Source organism: Manis javanica, chromosome 16 (genome assembly GCF_040802235.1).
Source record: "Manis javanica isolate MJ-LG chromosome 16, MJ_LKY, whole genome shotgun sequence".
Lineage (NCBI taxonomy): Eukaryota > Metazoa > Chordata > Mammalia > Pholidota > Manidae > Manis > Manis javanica.
In genome coordinates this window covers 17,066,694-17,086,190 of record NC_133171.1, presented here as the reverse complement: position 1 = coordinate 17,086,190, position 19,497 = coordinate 17,066,694, and the positions used below count along the sequence as shown (strand labels likewise).

At 45.9% G+C, this 19,497-nt stretch overlaps 1 protein-coding gene and 1 long non-coding RNA gene across 5 annotated transcripts in view; one reads left to right on the top strand and one right to left on the bottom strand.

Annotated features, from left to right (window-relative positions):
- Positions 1-19,497, top strand: part of CDKAL1 (CDKAL1 threonylcarbamoyladenosine tRNA methylthiotransferase) — a 633,245-nt gene that overhangs the window by 553,360 nt on the left and 60,388 nt on the right. The window lies entirely within an intron of this gene.
- Positions 9,008-18,045, bottom strand: LOC140846698 (uncharacterized). The gene is made up of 2 exons (XR_012126085.1): positions 12,097-18,045; positions 9,008-10,932 (listed from the first exon to the last, which is right to left on the bottom strand). It is a non-coding gene; the product is annotated as an uncharacterized lncRNA (long non-coding RNA).

The following is a 19,497-nucleotide window of genomic DNA, read 5'->3' as shown; positions in this document are numbered from 1 at the left end:
ATCGCTGTCCAAGTTCGGTCAGTCACACAGAGCAAGCCATCTCTCTTCGTAGTGGACTTTCTTTTCCACAGCTTGTTAGTTTTCAAAAGGCAGTCAAAGCATGAAAAAGTCTTGAACTGATAAGTAAGCTGAAGCCTTCTAAATACATGAGATATTTATCTCTTGGAAGAGTCTTTATTTTTATGAGTTAGGGTTTTTTTAATAAAACATTAAAAAATAGGAATTGGTTTTCTTTTCTAAAGAAGAGCAATTTCATTAGAATTTTGCATAGAAAGAACCTATCCACAGGGTAAAATGACAACATGCTTGCTGTTTTAAGCTCATTATTTTCAGATGGCAGAAACATGGAATAACAAAAGGAAAGCCTATTATATTAAACGGCTAATGTAACTAATGTTAGACGAGATAGGAAGATGCTTGTCAGAATCAGATAACTTAGGGCCGTGGTGTCATATTTTTCCCAAGAGGGGAGAGTCTTAATAGCACAGCTATTCAGCTCCCCGTTGCACGTTTATTGTTTACAGACACTTCCAGAACAGCCGTCTGTGTCACGTACGGCTTCCTCCTTTCAGCCTCCTTTCAGTTTTATTCTTGCTATTTGGCTCATTTTCCCCTTACTCCCTTTAACATTCACAAAGCTATTCACTTTCATGCGTATCACTGGTCCTGGGCTCACGTTTCTGTTTCACGTGACGCCAGCGGCCGTGCCCGTCAGCAGGCCTGGGGAGCAGCTTATCTCAGCCTGCATTTTGTCTTGCGAAAGAAAATGGCCCCTCCACATGAATTCAGTGGCTCGACCAGCATCATCAGGGTGTTTGTGTGTGTGTGTGTGTGTGTGTGTGTGTGTGTGTATGTGTGTGTGTGTGTGTGAGTTTGGGGGGAAACATTATTTTATCTCAACCACAGACAACCACAACCCATAGCTTTTTAAATGCCCACCCTTTAACAAACGCAATTTTATTTCTAACATTTCTGTAATCCACATCTGCTAAAACATCTGAGCAGCATGGTCCCTGTCAGAAAGAGCAAATGCCTTGCGGGTCAGGTGATCCTGGCTTGGGAAGTGTTTTCTCTCATTTACTAGCTGTGAAACTTTGGGCACATTTTTTAACTGTCTGACCCTCCTCACATTTGTCTTCTCTAAAATAGCAAAAAATAGTATCTACCTTTTGTGAGAAATAGACCTCCGAAAACAACTGATTCATTGTAAGTAAGTACTCATAAAATCTCTTACCCATCTCTCTTCCCTTCCTTCTAAACAGTTACTATTTAATATGCTCAGTAGTCTAGACTCTTGGAAATACTAAATTATTAAACATTTCCATGTTTTATTTCTCAAGTCTTACCATAGCAGTTGAAAATACATTACAATGAGAACATATACGCATCATGGATTAGCTCAATGAAGCCCATCTTTATACATAAATTCAAAGTCATGCCTGACCCTGGAAAAAACTGTGAAGTCTGCCTCTCCCGGCAGTTGGCGTCTCCTGTCCCCTTTGCGTGACCTTTTCATGGCTCGTGACCTCCACAGCCTCTCGCTGTCTGCAGTCACCACAGGCAAGCCTGCTTTCGGGAAAGAACGCGGCAAACACATCCATCACAAGGTATAAATTATTGAAAAGGGTCAATATGAGAATCTCCCTGGCTATTGTCATTTTAACAGAAGAGACAAGGATTTAAGCCAGAGTATTAACTACCAATTGTTGAATCTCATACATTAGTGAAGCATTTCTCTAACAGACTTTCTGGAACTTGTCAATTACAATGTCCCTGAAAATCTGAAAATTGTAACTTGGAATTGACTTTTTCCTCTTGAAGAGTTTACTTTCGATGACTGGTGACCCTGGCAAAGAGTTCCACAAATCACCGGAAATGTTCCCCTCAGGCAGAAGCCTATTGCACTTTGTGACCATGTCGTCCAGTACAGTGTCATCAAGGAAGGGAACTGGGAGCAGAGCAGAGGACAGCACGTCCAGGACGGCCACCAGACAGTTACTTCCGGGCATCAGCACACCCGAAGAAAAGCCTAATAGGGCCGGAGAACGTAGAGAAAGTAACTTCCACCTTCAGTGCAAAGGCAGTGTTACTGTACCTTCCTAAGGGTCATCACTTACAGAAAAGATATAAAAGGGAGGGAAAATCTTGTTAGTCATTAGGTTATGTATTACAAGCAAGAATATCTTTATTTTTCTCAGTTAAATTAGCACAGTATTTTCTCCAAAAGCTGTAATAAGGGAGAGACGAGGAGGACTCATCGGTCATTGCTGGTAATTTCAGCTTCTTGCCGACTTTCTCTTTCTTTCGTAGTTACTCTTCTGGCACCAAGAGAATGTGGGTCAGATATGGAAGATCAAGGAGAAGGAATAAAGAGGAATCCACTTAATTGCTAACTGTTCCCATGAAACATGAATAATACTGTCCAACACTGGGTTATATACTGCCTTGTGTGTTCGCTAAAGTACTCTTAGCCAACTAGATTGTAAATTTCTCACAAGTAGGACTGTCTTATATTTTCAGATGCCCTTAAAGGAAACTTTTAGGTTCGAAGTAAATACTTGCTGAGTGGAATTGCATTTGTGGTAAAGTTACCTACAAATTTCTCATGCAGAGGCCAGATATAAACACTAGAGAGTCCGACATGACTTCTTCTGAGGACGCCTTGGACATGATGCCTTTAGAATGGCTCCTTAATCCAGGCGAGCTGCCCTTTCCTGGGAGAGTCGTCCAGCCACTGACCAAGCCCCCGTCTACCCAAGCTCTCAGCCGGAACTGGCCACCCACCGCGGGGCACTGGTGCACTGTGCCTGGGGCTGGGGTGCGAGGTGTCCTGACTCTTGCACAGCAAAACATTGTTGTGCTCACGATACCCTAGTATCCATCACCGAAAACAGTGGATTCTTAAAACCTTTGCCCTTCCCGCTATGCAAGCCTCATATTCACCACCACCTCCCACCCCACCTTGTACTTTAAGCTGAACTTTTTCTCCAGGGAATATCTTCTAATCCTTCCGGGCAGATGGCTCAGTCACATCACTTTTAGAAGCCTCTGCTTGTGACAGACCCAGACGGGGTAAGTGGCACTTTGGAGGGCTTTCAGAGCATTCGGGCCTCCTTCTGCTGTGACTTTTGTACCCATGAGTTGTGGCTGTTTACTTTCTGTCTCTCTCACTAGATTAAGAGCTAGTTAAAAACAAGCTGGATGTCCCAGGAACTTGCCCAGTGTCTGACACGTGCTGAGCAAGTAATAAATAACTTTTTGAATGAATAAATCAATCAGTGGCATTCTCAGAGCAAAATCAGGCTACTCGGCAAGCCTTTATTGTGTACCTCTTGTGGCAGGAAGAGCCTGGCACAGACATGGAGGGCATCAGCCCCGCCAGCTCGTGGATGGGGTGGAGGTCGTGTGCCGGGCGAGGCGGGGCGTCGGGAGAGGATGGACCACGCTCCTTACAGTGGGGCTGGCTCAGGCTGGAGGCACCCAGCAGCTCACAGAACAGGAGTGGGACGTGATGGCCGGAGGTATCGGCCCCACTGTTCTGAGCATGGTCTTCAGACCCAGCCGGCTCACAAACCTACTGATCTTAAGTGAAGTGACTGCACAAGTCGGAGTTCAACACTTAGGAATGTGACAGAGTAGTATTGGGTCTCTTAAATCATTCTAAAAACCTTGGGGCTTGTAATTTATGTATCTTTTTAATTCCACTTTTCTAGTCACCAATTTCTATTGTGTCTTATAAGTGAATAGGTTCCTGATGCATTGGAAATATTTTTCAGAAAGAAAAGGAAGAAGGGAAGGAGGGATAATATTTTTAAAAGCTGGTGGTTTTAGCGTCAGTGGTTCAGCAATGATTTTGTTTTGCACCAGAATCCAGGCCGGAGGCCAGAGAAGCAAGGAGCCAGCCACTGATTCCTGCCCTTCTTGCCTCTGCCCAGGCAGGGGAATGGCTGACTTGAGCTGCAGGCAAGAGGTTAGGATGAGGGCCTTTCCGAGTCCTGAGAGCTCTGGGTGAGACAAGCACCTGGCTGGAACTCCAGTGCCAGCAGGAAACCAGGAAGAACTCCACCTGTGTGGATGAAGCTAGTGTGTCAGAAGTGTCGGGAGCTGGGGCTCCACAGAACTCGGGGTGCCCAGTTTTCACGTCAGGCAGCAGGGTTTGTGACAGCACAGTTAATTCCAGCACCCAACTCTAGTGAGCTGGGGGCCACCAGCGTGCCCACCACCCTGACAGTGATGGGCTTGAGAACAGAATGAGTCGGCTGCACGCCGCGGCTGAGCACCTTGCGGGCAGCCACCGAGCAGGCGCAGGGAGGCAGCGGCCGGCGGGCCTAGCATGTGAGGAGCATTGTGCCAGGGACTGTGAAGATTCAGAGGTGAGCAGTTGTGTTGAGAATCTGAACCAAAAGCATAGACAAGAATATACATGGAAAGCTGTAGGAGAAAGGGGAGTAAGCTTGCAGTGAGGCTGTCGTGGTGAATGTATGAACTGGTTTGTATGCAAATTCAAGCAAGGAAACATTTTTACAAAATCATTACAAGAAGTTAGAGATGGTAATGGCAAGAGTACTCCTACTGACTGTAAAGCAAGAAACAGTATAACCCTCCTAAAAATTGTTTACGTATAGCAGGGTTGAAGTGCCACATACTGAAACCCGTAAGCTTACTTACAAGAGTTCTAACTAGCGTAGAAAAAAAATCCTGCCAGACAGCATGTCTGCTTTGTTTGGAATAGAAGCATAAATATCTAATTTGCCTTGTTACAGAGAAGAATGTGTGATCTCTGCAGTATGTGGCCAGATAATCATTCCATCGGGCTCAGAATGTAGGGAACATGGTTAATCTGCTGGTTCGGCCTAATCCCTATTCTCCGATGGTAAAGCAGAAATCTGTAAGTTCATATTTCATTTAGTCATAGTTTATTTCTTAGAAGCTAAAAACAGGGTTTTGCTAGAAGAACAGAAATGCAGGCAACCGGTAGTAGAGGTCAGTTTACCCTGATTAGGAATGTTAAAAACACGCTCAGTAATAGATTTCTAAAAGAGTGTTTTTCTCTCAGCATTTCTCTGCTTTGTAGAGTTTGTTTTTCTCTGTGTAAGTGTTGTGTCATCGAGCCAAGTGTGTCTGTGATGATAAATATGTCTCGCGAGTCCAAGGAAGGGCCCCGTAAGCCTTTGACATTAGCATTTCATCACAAAAGCTCTTCCGTTAATTTATCTTTTGAAGAGAAATGAGGGTGACTAACCATCTCAAACAAAAGTTTCGTGTTTGTTTTTCAACAAAATCGTCTTGGTGTTATTTAAATTAGAAATGGGTATTTTATTTTTTAAATCTGTCAGGCTCTTCCTTTTCAGCCGGCGTCTTGCCAGCCAGCTGCCATTCTTTGTTAAATGCTTCAGTTCCCTGATGTATTTGTAATAAACAAAAGCAAATACATTTTTATTAAACCATAAAAATGATCAACTATGCACTCTTACACAGAATGCTCTGTGCAGCATAATTGCTTAATACTGTTTTCTTTCCACACTGAGTCAACCTGAAAGACTATGGATTGTACCAAACACAGTTTCTTAACGCCGTAATTCTCCAGACCCGTGTCTCCAGGGGCCCTGGGCAGGAGGGTCATTGTGTGTCTTGCTGCTCTCTGTTGAAGGCCCCGCGACAGCCTGGCTGGAACAGCTCCGGTCGTAGAAGAGTGCCTTTCTCCGTGCTGAGTGGCCTGTGGTTCTGGGGTAAAGGAGGGTATCCCCTCATTTATGGCTAAGTGAGGAGGGAGTCTGAAGGTGGGAAGCACCAAAATTTTGGTAGGCATCTTGCACTCAGAGAAAAACTGAAATACCATTCTATGTGAAGTCGTAAATTTAGCTTCGATTTTTAGAGACGTGCCCGAATCAAAATCACTTTCATTTGTATGGTACTTTATTTACACACAGCATTTTACATGTGAATCTTCTCACCACCAAGCCGTGTTCTCTGAATGAGGTTTTTAATTTCCATGATCCTCGGTTTTCTGATGTGTGAAAATGGGCCTTAAATTGCAAATCGTCCCGTTGACCCCACAGAGTTGTGAAGGTCACATGGCACAGACCTGAGTGGAGCGATGGTATCTCTGCTCCCCTCGCTGATGTCACATATGCACAAAACAGCTCTTTCTAAAGCAGCTGCCACGTGGTGAATACCGTGCTGTGAGCAGGGCGCCCCATGTCCTGCCCTGGGAGTGGACCCCAGGATGGGGCAGTTGGCACTGACTCACCGGTATGTGTTGAAGTGAATGACACGAGACCAGGCCAGCTGGGGCTGGGCTGAGGAGGCAGGCAGGGGTGCCCAACTTCGCATTTCCTAAGGTTTCCTGTTTTGAGGATCTCATTGGCTCTACCTCCGAGGTTATACAAAGCACCTCAACTTCCTCACATGCCCAAAAATGAGTCTCCTGTGGGCTGAGCTTCAGCCGCAGGGCCTGTGTCCCCTCAGGCTGCCCGGAGCCCTCAGGCTGGAAACGTCTGCCCAGGTCCCAGGGGCTCGCAGAGCCGGGTGGCTGGGAGCCCGTCGGCCTGCGGAGGTTCCCAGCCCGTTCCAGGCCATCACATAGGCCTTCTCAGAACGAGGTTCGAGCTGCTGAAAGTATGCGGCTTTTCATGTGCTTAATAATGAGAAGCAGAAAGTCTATAAAAATTTTAAAGTAATAATGTAAATGTTTTCACTGACTGAATTGATCTTTCAAATTTAGAATAAATATTTCCTTTGTAGTAATTCCTTAAAAAGAAAAAAAAAAGATTCTAAAAAATTTGTGGCATTATAATTGAGAGGGATTTTTTTCTCCCACAAAACTATTAGCAGCAGCCCAGAGAACTGGAATTCCCTACTCACCCCTTGGTCAAGCATCTGTCCTGCTCACGTGTCTATATTGCCCCTCATTGTAAAGGAGCAGTTTATTCTTAACTTAATTCATAGCTTCTTGTCAGGGGGCATCCAGATTAACCTCAACAAAGACTAGGAAACCAGATTCTCTATCTGTGGTATTAGGGAGTAGAGTGTCACAGAGCTTGTCCTATCTCACCGCGTCATTCTGCAGTGAGGCCACCATGGCCGAGAGAAGCTGTGTCTGTCTGAAATCACACGGCTGATCTGTGGCTGCTCCTGTAGTTTGGTATGGCTGACACTAGGCAACGTAAAGAGCAATATTTCCTAAAGGTTATGGTGGACTTAAATGTAATATTTTATCTAAATAAATGCACTTAAAACCTGGCTTGGGTATTTTGCATTTCTAAACTGCTAGAATCCAATGTTGCATCTTTCTTCTGTCCTTCGTTGACCTGGGCTGTGTAACACGTTACCTGGCAGGAGGAAGCTCACCAGCAGCTCTGGCCTGGGAGTTGGCGCCAGGCGTTGGCCCACTCTGACGTGAGAGCGACAAGGTGGCTGACACAACCGACCTACTGCTTCTGTGGAGAACCGTTTTTCTGTAAAAATTATCAAAAATACTACATTTTATGTCCCATTGTCCAGAGGAAAAAGTTGTTTTTTTTTTATCTCCAACCCTAACCTTTCTCATCTATCCTACAAATTCCAAGGCAGCTTCAGCTCAAAGTAAATGTGGAAAGACCCAGCTGAGCCCAGTTGCCCCCACTCTCACCCTTAGGAGTTTGGAGTGAGGATAAAATGTGCAGTCATTCCTAGGGCCCCTAGAGCCACGCCCAGGGCGGACCAGTCCCAAGGAACCGTTGGGCCTGCCTTCCTCGTCAGGTCCCTGAGTATCTCCGCTGCCGTCCTCCCTCCCTCCTGTGCTTTCCCCTCCGACCCAGGCGCACATCGATATCTTTGGGAGCCCACAGTCGCCCTTGGCCCGTAATGGTGATGGCCTTGGATGCCATGGCCAAAGGCTGCTTTAGCAAGTACAGGTGGGGACTGGCTGGGGAAGCAGTCATGCCTTAGCACCTGCCACCCAACGAGGTTTTTGCTGCGAGTGTGTCACATGATCCAGGGGAGGACCAGTTTGGGTTATTTTTACCACCTGAAGTCATTTTATTGACATGCTTCTTGGCATATAGCAGAGAGTAGCTTCATTTACTACAGAGCATGCTTCGTGAGATGGAAGCCTGGAAAGGGGGGTCCTCAGCTTTGCAGTCTGCTCTTTTCACTTCTTAAAAGTGCTTTGATCTTCTGAAAAGCAGCACTGTGTGGGTGACCTCCTCACCACACTGGCAGAGAGGCTCTCGTGGGGATTAACGGGGCCTGGGGATCAGGAGACGTCTGCACTCCCCTCACTCGGGGGCACGGAGGCTCCGACCCTGAGCAGCAAAGCCCAGCTGGCAGCTCTTTCCAGGCTGGCCTCACGGACGCCATGAAGGCTGCATAAGCCTGGCTTCCCAGTTCGCGTCGTGTGGCCAAGCCCACCTTCCCTTTGTCCGGTCAGATGGGATTCTGAGTCTACCTTGACTTGTGGAGAAGCTAATTTTGTGTTGGTTTTTGGAAGGAATGAGTAATTTCTTCCATTTGATGGATATAATCTGTGGAGACAGCATTAATGTTTTACTGCCTTATGAACCAACATAAGAACGGGGATAAAAAGAAAAAAACTTGTATATTGGATAATACTCTTTTGCAACAAGCTATAAAATGATATATTTCATCTGGAATAATTAAAACCATTTTTATTCACGTAATGTTGCAATCATATTGCTAATACCAGCTTACTACTTACTTTTTAACAAATTCATTTTCTCATTTGTGGCAATCTAGAAAGGTTTATTAAATCTAATGACTGTTTTAGGATTAAGTAGGGGAAAAGCATGTTCTAATTACAGGGATGGATAAAGGCAAATTAATTAACCAAAAACGTGTATTTCCTTCCTCAAAGATGTCTGGTCAGCCATATCTGAGATGAACTCGGGTTACCTTAGCTCCTGAGTTTTTTAATCATGTTTACAGATTGCATTTTTTACACCATCTGTACTATTAACATGACTGTGATTTCTGTCACAGTTGGAAGCCTCAGTTAATATGTGTCTTGTGTTGGAGGGGGTGGGAAGGCAGAAAGAGTATGGGGTGTCTATGCATGAATCAGGAGAGGCAGTGCCTTGGGGCTGCAAAGTGAAAGGCTAGGCTCGTACACCTGGGAATCTGGTATGGCGCTTCCCCGTCTCACCTTGCAGCTGCATTTACTTGGGAAAATAGTCTTAAATGATCCTTTAAGAAAAAAAAAAAAGGTCTGTTCTAACAGAAACTGTAACCACCAGCTGGTCAAAAAATCTAAATAACCTCATTCATACACAGCAGGATAGATGGAGAAGAATACGCCATTATTTTGTGAAATTCAGAAGCGTTTAGTTTTCAATGTTTTGTGTGTCCTGAACAAAGCACATAGTCACAGTTCTATAGTTTTGAGTTCTAAATAAATGAGTTTGTCCCTTTTTAAAAAAACTACAGATTTTCTGGATATGCTTTCCTTTCTTGGCTACTAGCCAGGGCTGCAGGCTTTTTAAAACACTGGTTATGTTTTCAGACTTGGGGAGAACGATGCATTTGTAGAGCATCTGATTGTGATTTCAGAGAGTGGTGGTACACTGATAAAAGTGCCCAGGAGTAGATAATAAAATGGGGGGCCTGGGGGGAAAGACGCAGTGCAACCTGCAGACTGTTGGCCAAAAACAAGTGCATGTGCTTTTCAGATGGAAAGATCACCATCCATGACTCAGCCATTGTAACTATGTGATCTCAAGGCTGAGTTGTTAGTGATTCCTGGAACAGTCCATGTGACAGCAGAAGAGACGCCAGCTTTGCTGTGGGAAGGACACAGCCGTATATTCTGGCTGCCCTGTGATGGTGTTTAGCTATAGGAGCCTCCCCTGAGGGGCTTGCAGTGTAAGTAAGCATGCAGGAGATCAGAATAGCAAAATAGAAAATGTCGTTTAAAAAGTAGAAAAAAATTTTTTAAGGGGAATTTATATAATAAAATTGTTTTGGTTGTAGACAGTGGAAATAGCCCCTGACTTATCTGGTTGCAATCATTTGTTTATAGAGAGGACTTCTGACATTTGCTGGCTACACACCTCAGAGCCTCTGTGGATCCTCACATTCCCAAACAGCCTTAGAGCTTATGGTTGTCACCCTAAAGCATGTGAATAAAAGTAACCAGAAATTCAGCGTGCCTCCTGCAGGCCTTCCTGAAAGCAGCTGTCTGTGTACACTGAGCGTAAAGCCTGGTAAAGGTGCGAACGCTGGGGGGCTGGCTAAACTCCCTCTTTGAAAGCCCTTCCCATCTACCAGTGTGGGGGTGATTTGGGAATTCCAAACTGGGCAGCACTGCAATGACAGGTATATGTCCCAAATATCCCATGTCACATGAGTAGCGAGGATCTAAAGAATTCCCACATCACCTGCACATTTACACAGAGCCCACCTTCCAGGGGCGAGACCCGAAGTGGGCTGTGGCATTCAGAAGCCAGCCACATGGGCATTCCTCACGTGCCATGCTGGGAACCCAGGCCCCGGGGGTCCTGAGCACCTGGCGGAAGCTCGCTCTCCGGGCCTTGATCCAGAATCGTGTTCAGTGGAATCACTTTCTTCTTAATAGAACTTCTCCCAACAAAGAGGACAGTTGAGATGGGGTGCCTTTTGTAATGACAGTTTCCCTGTATAACTAAATCTTCACCTTAAAACTAGTCAGGATAATGGAGGCAGGAGCACCCAGAGCCTCCATGAGGTCTGCCTGCAACTTAGCTCTTAGTGTCAGCCAGACACGCACATCCCTGAGACCTGTGACCCTGGAATCGATCACACTGAGCGTTCAGGTCCACTTAGTACTTAAAATGCTTTCAGGTAATTGCCACAAAGTCTTATTAAAAACTGCAGCCCGTTTCAAGGTTGTCCTGTGGACTTGATCCTGACAGGCTTTACGTACTCCATTGCTGGCTCTCTGCTGTGTTCTCCACCAGGCTGGAATCAGAGTAATGAAAACAGTCAAACTGCTCATAAAATGTCACGTTACCATGAGAGCACACATGATTTCTACAGATACTTTCTGTCAGTCACTAGATCACTACTCAGATGACAGCGTGCCTGCTTGGAACACGCTTTAAAAATGACAGTCCCATTCTATAAAGACTACTCCAGCAGTAAAATTTACTGGTTTGTCCCTTTCATCTCAGCCTACAAAAGATACCAAATGTTACTCAGGAATAAATAAAACATTTATAAAAAGGGGGGAAAAGGTTATACGCTTCATTTTGCTTATCAATGTCATTTCCAAGCCAACAATTTTATTAGGGGTAGGGGTGTGGTGACATGTTATTTTTAGTTTGTGGGGGAGAAATGTGACATTTAGAACAAATGTCATAGCATTTCTTCAATAAAAATCCATGCTGTCAGCTGCCTAGCTCTAGAGAATTACAGGAAAGCTGCACTGGACCGACAGAGAAGCCACAACGATTTGACTATCAGTTTAACCCCCCCGACGCAGCCTTCACGCGGGTGGGCAGGAGTGGCCGTCTCTGTTTTTGGGCAGCTCCAGACCTGTATTTGCACAAAGAATATTTACTAAAAGAATCAATTCTGTCTACCTAAGAAATGACCCTGTGTTCAGCCAAAGTTTGTGGGGACCTGTTTTGTTCAGTGAACCTTGAGGAGAAGCAATTTTTTCACAAACAAAAGAACTCAGACACCTGAATAACTCTGCCAATTATGAAGACAGAAAATAACTTTAGTGACTGTACACAAGAAACACCACAAGCCAGTAGAGGAGATAATTGTAAGAGTTTAGTATAAAAAGAAATAACATGGAATGAATGTGGTTCTTGTCAGGGAGCATTTTGTCCTTATCTCTCCCACTTTTTTGGCATATACTCACATTCTTCCATGAAATTTGGGTTGTTATTTAACTTTTCAGGGACAAGAACTGTATCTGATGTTTCTCTAAATTCCCCACAGTGCCTAGCACAGCTCTTGATAAAATTACTGAACAATTAAAGCATTGGTTTAAGAAATACGGTTCACACCTTATTTTTTTAACTTTCTAGCTCCCCTGGGCACGCCGCCCACACCCCAAACACACACAAGGATTATTTTGGCCTTGGTTGTTTTCAGGACTTGGGTCTTGCTTACCCCCTGACTCGTGTTGCACAGGAAGAGCCATCTTTGCAGACAGTCGCCAGCACGCTTTGAAATGGGCATTCACATTACCATTTGCATTGTGGGGGAAAACAGAGATGTCTGTGGCCTGTGTGATGTTCTCTCCACCTTCCTTGCATGTAATTCTGCCCTTCGTTCGTGACCTGTGCCTTCCGTCCAGTCTCAGTAGAGGTTCCTCTCTTCCTTCAAAGCTCTTCCTTCCTCAGCTCTTGACGGCTCCCTTCAGGCTTTCTGGGAATTCGGGCAGTTGTCCCCCACAGGCTCTGTCTCCCCCTTTCCGGGACTCCTTCCTCACATGTGCAGGTGCACGTAGTGTCCCCACTTTAACACGTTGTCCTCTCTAAGTGGCCTTACATCTCCAAACGCGGATGGAGCGCACAGTGGGTAGCGGGTGAGCGCCTCTCGGAGTGAGAGTGACCACTTCCCTGACGCAGCCGAGTGCCGCTGCCCTGTAGCCTGCCTGCTCCCAGACATCCCGTCAGCACACATTTGACTCAGGCGAGTGCTACAATGGCTGCTGGTGGCCTTGCTCCAAGGGGCACCTATTCCTAGAGCCCGTCCCAGCTGTGCCTCCCGCTGTGACCTTGTACGCAGTGCCTGCCCCAAATCGTGAAGTCTGTTGTGGATATAGCCGTACTGCTTACTGCAGTTTTTCTTCAATGACTGAAAGTAACTTTGGAGGCAGAGATGTTTCCAAGAGTTGAATTACATCTGTTTGTGGTCATCCCCTGACAGAGTCCTGAACTCAGGGCCAGCGCAGGCAGCTGCTCAGGCTGTGCCCAGCCGGGGGGGACCAACCACACCCCCGTTTAGGTGGCCTTGTGCCTCTGTGCTCTGCACTCCAGAACTGTTTCTGTTTGGCCCCTATGATACCAGCAGTTTATGAAACACTGTTTCATTGTCTGAAGTTGTTTTTGAATCCTTTCCTTCTCCTCTCTTTAATCCCCCATCCCAATATATATAAAGACATGTGAATAATTCATATTCACTGATTCGGAAGTGGGTATTCATTTTTATATGGATTAGGTACATATGATTTAGTATATGCCCCCAGTTATATTCCTAACCTGTTTTACCTGACAGTGTTTTGACATGACTTTTGAACACTTGTTATGTATATTGACAACCTCACTGGCACAGTGGAGGTATGTGCTTTCTTTTTATCATTAAGCGCTGTCATTTCTAACCATGGATTCTCAAATACAAAGGAAAATAATTGCTCCCATATGGATTTATTTAAGACCTTAATGAATTAACCTGATGTCATTTGAACTTAGATTGCTCCTGCCACTATTCTGATAAGTCAGTGAACATATGTCAGCTTTGTTTTATTGTGGCAGCTGCATGATCATCGGTAGCCATAATTTATGTAATCATAATACAGGATTTGTCACCTCCGTGTTTGTGTGCATGTAGAGGGGGGAAGTAGTACTCTCTTAGCAACAAAATTCCTCTTAGGAATGAAAATAGCTTTGTTTAGGAAACTGTCTTCATAAACAATTTAATGGACAAGTCAGAACTTGAGGCCATGAGCTAGAAGGAAAGAAAGCTATGAAAGACAGAAGTAACTGGTTTGCTGTAGAAAAATGCAGGAAAATTTTCGCTCCGTGTGGATGAGGGAGAGAATGCTAAGAGGGGAGCCATGGGGGGTAGCTGATAGTCCGCTGTAGGTCATTTGCATTTCGTCCCTGTATGAACTGCATCACGAAGTCAAGTCAGAAGACGAGAAATGGAGCTGGGAAGTACCTTGATGAGCTAAGGCATGCGGAGAAGGGCTCTGAGACTTTCTCCTGGAGGCAAGGTGAGGGAGGTCAGAGCCTGGACCCTAAGTGGGCAGGGCCCCCACGCAGGCCCCATGCTCCACAAGCATTTGTGCCCGGCTTCACCTCCACTCCACCTTCTACTAGCTGGCCACCCTTGGCGTAGATACTTAATTTTTCTGTGCCTGTTTCCTTATCCATAAAACGGAAATAATAAAAGTACCTTTTTTTAATGGGCTGTCTTAATGATGAAATAAATTAATAGATGTGAAGAGATTCGAAAAATGCTTTACCTGGTAAGTACTAGGAAGTGCCATCGTCCCCCATCCTCATGTAGGCGCACACATGACGGAAGACGTGGGCTTCTTTTTGTGCATGTGCTCAGAACTTCATCACAGAAGCCATACACACATGAAACCATTGTGAGGAATCGGTTGGTTCAGTATCCCTTCTTTTTAACACCTTCACTTTTCCTCTAAATGTAAAGTACTTTATACCTCAAATCAAGTGATGAATGCTTTATTACCGATTACCAGTATTTTTGGCTCTACACATCATCATGTATTTTAGAAGACCGTACGTTTATCAGCCCTGCGACATTTTCTGATCTCTGCACATTTGCACTTTGAGAACCTGAGCAGTGCTTTGTCACCAGAGCAGTGGTGTGACTGGGGCGCGTCGGCCACTTTGCTCTCAAGTGTGAACTGGGAAGGTAGCTTCCCCTGTAGTTGTTGGCTTTGGTGGTCGCTAAACGCTATACTGTGTAAAATATTAAAATACAGGGGTAGCGACGCTGTGAGAATGTAATCGCTGTGTGTGTTGATTGCTTCCTTTTAAACCCTTTAAGCCATTTACTGCTGACCAGTTTTGATAGCTTTATGTTCATGAGAATTACTGACCATATTGATTACAATATATCTAGAACCTTCACTGTGAAAAAAACTGTGAATCAAATCTGTTTTTTCCCTAAGTACGTGCTTTATTTCACCTAGTTTTTCTCTAGAATTATTCTGGTTTTTAATCAGTGTCTATGGGGGGTGGAGGTGGGCAGCTTTAAGAAGCTGTTGTCTTCACTAGTGATTTCTTTTATAATTGGGAGGGGATTTTTTAAAATACTCCATTTTACCTCAGCTAAGCTAGAAATATGAATAGAAGACTTGGGAGGATGAGGGGAGTAGCTGTGGTGGCAGGAGGGGTGGGCAGCCTGACGCGAGGAGCTGGTGGAGAGGCCGGCCTCACCCAGGGTGCCCGGCCAAGCCCAGGACCCCCATTCCACCTCTGGACACTCTCCAGTCTCGACCTTTCTCTCCACTGTCGTGACTTCCCACTTTTCACAGCTTCTTGTGATTGGGCCCTTCATTTTCTGTTCTGATACAGACAGAGCTGAGAACGAGCAAAGACTGTGTCTAATTGCTGCATCCCCAGTACCCAGAACAGTTAGGGGTTAGTATTTGTTGAACGAATTAGTTGACTCACTTCTAAGTCACTCTGCAAACTGGAGGTTATTCACTATGTTCAGGATGCCCATTTCCCATGCATCAGTGCTTAGTCCTTCTGGGAATGAAATTTCATAAAATCTGTGAGAAGGCAACCTGACAGTATGCTCAAGGCCTTCCAGATATGCAGAGGACTAAATGTTACATGGAAACAGCCATGAATCTGCATGAGGGTATTCCTTGCAGAATTGCTTATAATAATAAAATGTTTTTGAAGTCCTAAATATCCAATAATAGGTGATGAGTTTTAAAAAATACAGTGTATTCATAGAATGTAATGCTATGCAGTCACTGAAAATCATGTTGTAAAAGAATATTACCATGTCAAAAATTGAAAAGTATTACAGGATAACACGTGTATACATTATGTATTATAAAAATACTGATGATGATGCAATTGCTTAGAAAAAATAACCCTTGTAAAATACAGTGTCAACAGTAGGTACCTCTTTGTGGCAGAAATCCTGGATGCTTTTGTTTTCTTTTTTGTGCCTTTCTATGTTTGTTAAAATTTCAAAAACAAACATTTGATGTTTTTCTAAAGAAGGGAGGAAGGAAGGAAAGTTCTCCGGTGCTGTTTTGTAGGGTGGAGGGACAGGTCCGTGAGGAAGGACTTGAAACAGGGGTGGAAGGTGGGAAGGAAAAACAGAAGTGTAAGGAAGATAAAGACAGGCAGCAGTGAAGAGTAGCGGCCACCCAAGACTGTATACAGTGGGATCAACAGACGTCCATAGCTGGAAAGGGGCGGCAGGAACCCGAGGGCAGGACGGCATGCCTGCCATTGTCGCTGCGTGGGCGTGGAAGCCTCGTACAAGCATCAAGCCATGTGAAGTAGGTGGGAAACAGAGGCCTGGGTGCCTGGTAAGCAATGCCAGGGGACAGGGCCCACCGTCTGCCTGGGCTGGTTTTCAGCCCGGGACTTACGCACATTTTAGCCCTGGGTTCCTTTGGCTCCCAGTACGAGTCTATTCATTCCTGTTTCTGCACCTTGTTCTTTGTTTCTGAAGTGGTCAGTGAGTGGAGTGGAGAGAGACGGGCCTCTGAGCTCGGTGCAATTCCCCGGATCTGAGTGGTGTCTGCTCTGCCACTTCTGGGCTGTGTTCTTGCCCTGAGCCAGTCGTTTTGAAACGAGGCTGACAACAGTCACCTGGCGTGGTTTGAACAAGGCCAGTGTGTACAGTCGCCAGCTGAGTGGCCTTCCCCAGAGTAGACAGCCAGCAAGCGTCAGCTGTGGTTCTCCGGATTGCCTTTTCTCATCGCCCGTGATTATACAAGCACAGTGTATCTTCATTACAAAACCATATGCTTGCGTTGCTGTCTTGTTTTTGTTTCTGTACATTTTTTCCTTAAGTAATATAAAGAAAAGCTAAGTCAGAATCACCAGTAAAAGCAAGCAGCTTTGTGGGCGTGAGTCACCCTAACCCAAATCAGTAGTTTGGTGGCACCTCTGTTTCATCATGGCATCTATCTGCCCCCTACACTGGCCTTCCTGAAACAAAACGGTCCCTGAGAAACGCAGGCACCTTGCTCATCAGCCTTGTTACGGAAAACGGGCGGACCCCTGGGTGTGCCCAGAGGGACTGTGATTTCACCTCTCACTCCATCTGCAACATCCTTCTGTTGTGAATTAAATCTCCACAGTCAAAATCTGTGTCTGCATGTGCTTGTTTATTTGGAAAAGAAATGTTATTCAGAGGCATTTTATTTGTAATAGACGTGGAGCAGTATGATAGTACGTGAGCTTAGTATTGGCATAGTGCTGTTTCCATGTGAAGATTCCTCATGAGCATTCGTTTTTCCTTCTGGCTTTTGCTATCATTTACTTTAGGCCAATGGATAAGTCAAATACTACACATGTGTGCGAGCATGGTGTTTTATATGTGCTTGTGGCATGTGTGAATATTGCATATATTCTCTGTGTGAGTTGATGTGCATATCTGAAGATATGCCTGTCAGTGAGCTGTTTTCTATTTATGTAAGGAGGTTTCTTTTTTCTGGTTTCATCCAACCCTACTTTATCCAGGATGGCAAATATCCTCTTATCTCACATCCCAAGCTGACTTCGGCATCTGGAGAAGCTTAAGGTCCCAGTGCATCAAATTATCCTGCTCTGTTGTTTACTGCAGTCCATTTTGTCCTGTCATTCTAGTGCCAGAATGTCAAAGCTTTTCTTTCCGTTGCCTTCAGCTTTTGGCATCTGCAGGGATCTGATATGCAGTTCCCACTCTCTTGGGGGTATGGGGGGACTCAAACTTGGGGGTAGGGAGGGATGCAGCCCCAGTTAACTCCTTTGTTAAAGCTTGGGGTGCATTTGTGCTCCCCCACTGCCTTTCCTGGACCTCAGACATGCAGTCCAGCTCACGGATCTATGTTAGCTTCTTACGTATGTCCATTTCTCTTCTTTTTAGACATGAGTAACCACAAGCACATCATGTGTAATGCTATTCATAGAAGTACTGACAGTTTAAGTCTGGAAGCACTGACTGCACGTATGTGAATTTTATCACTAACCACAAGTATGTGATCTATAATCTGAGTGATTTGCTTTAGATAAATGCAAATATTGTAGCCTTTAAAACTCAGGTCAGAATAACTAAATATGCACATGAATTTCCCATATAACTTCTTAAATCTTTAACTTTTAACCTTTATTTTTTTCATTTAGAAACATGTACCTAATTATGTATTGTTTTGTATAATTTTGTCTTATATATAATTACATACAATTTGTCTTTCCAGCATAGTTTTGTTGTGCCAAAAGACACCTTCATTTCTAGGATAGAAGGCAACTTCCTATACTCAGATAAGAGGAAATCTGCCAGTAGTGGAGAACAACACACTGATTGCAGGCTGACAAATATTTGTACGTCTCTCCTTAAAATCCGCTCCGGCAGGCATCCCTCCCCTCCTGCCTGGCCCGCCGCAGCCTGATGGGCCCTGGGCCCTCCTCGCTTCCCTCTCAGATTTCTTTGTCAGAGAGAAACTAGAATGATCTTCATGCTAGCAAGTCTGATTCTGTCAGTTCCCAGCTTCCGACCGCCCTGCGGCTTCCCATTACCTTTGAGGGAAGGGCCGCCGTGCCGAGTGTGAGTCTCGGTCTGTGCCACACGCCCGCGGCCCCAGTCAGGCCCAGCCCGGGCCCTCACCACCCCACGGGCCCCTCCCCACACCACCTGGGCCCCCTCCCTACCCCAGCCTCTACCGGGCCCCACCCACCCCACGCGCCCCTCCCCACACCACCCGGGCCCCCTCCCTACCCCAGCCTCTCCCAGGCCCCCTCCTCTCCCCACCCCACGGGCCCCCTCCCCACCCCAGCCCCACCCAGGCCCCGTCCCCTCCCCACGGACCCCCTCCCCACCCCACCTCACCCAGGCCCCCTCCCCTTCCCTCCCCTCCCCACCCGAGGGCCCCCTCCCCACCCCAGCCCCATCCGGGCCCCATCCCCTCCCCACGGACCCCCTCCCCACCCCACCTCACCCAGGCCCCCTCCCTTTCCCTCCCCCCCCCACCCCACCCCAGGGCCTCCTCCCCACCCCAGCCCCACCCAGGCCCCCCACAGAAACGCTCCCCCGCCCGTCACGCAGTAGCGCCCGTGCACCCCACAGACCTCCGCCAGAGCCTCCTGGGGACCCTTCCCGGACCCTACGCCCCGCCGCCAGTGTCACGGACCCCCCAGAGCAGCAGGCTATGTTTGGTCCCACATTTTTACTGAAACAGTGGCTAATTCAGTCAAGAAAAAACTACTGGAAAATTAGAAAATGCGGGTTACAGTACAGGAAGCCCCTTTTCCGGGCTGTGGAAGTGGGGCAGGTGGGACGGAGCCGCCCAGGGAAGGTGACCCGCCGACACCGGCCTGACCTGCGCGTCCTCCGAGCGGACTTGACGAGGCTCCGTTACTTTTCTCCCTTCCAAAGATACTGTATAAGATTGACGTTATCAGAATAAAAATAATGTTGCTTGCGATTTTTTTTTCTGAACAGCAGCAGATAAGCCAAGACTACTTTCTAAGTAACAGTGACTTCCTGTTTCATTAAAAGATTATTTATATTCTGTAGAAAAATAGTACTGAAATGGTAGTTTGAGCAAGCAGGCTGTATCTCTCTGATCAGCATAAGAGA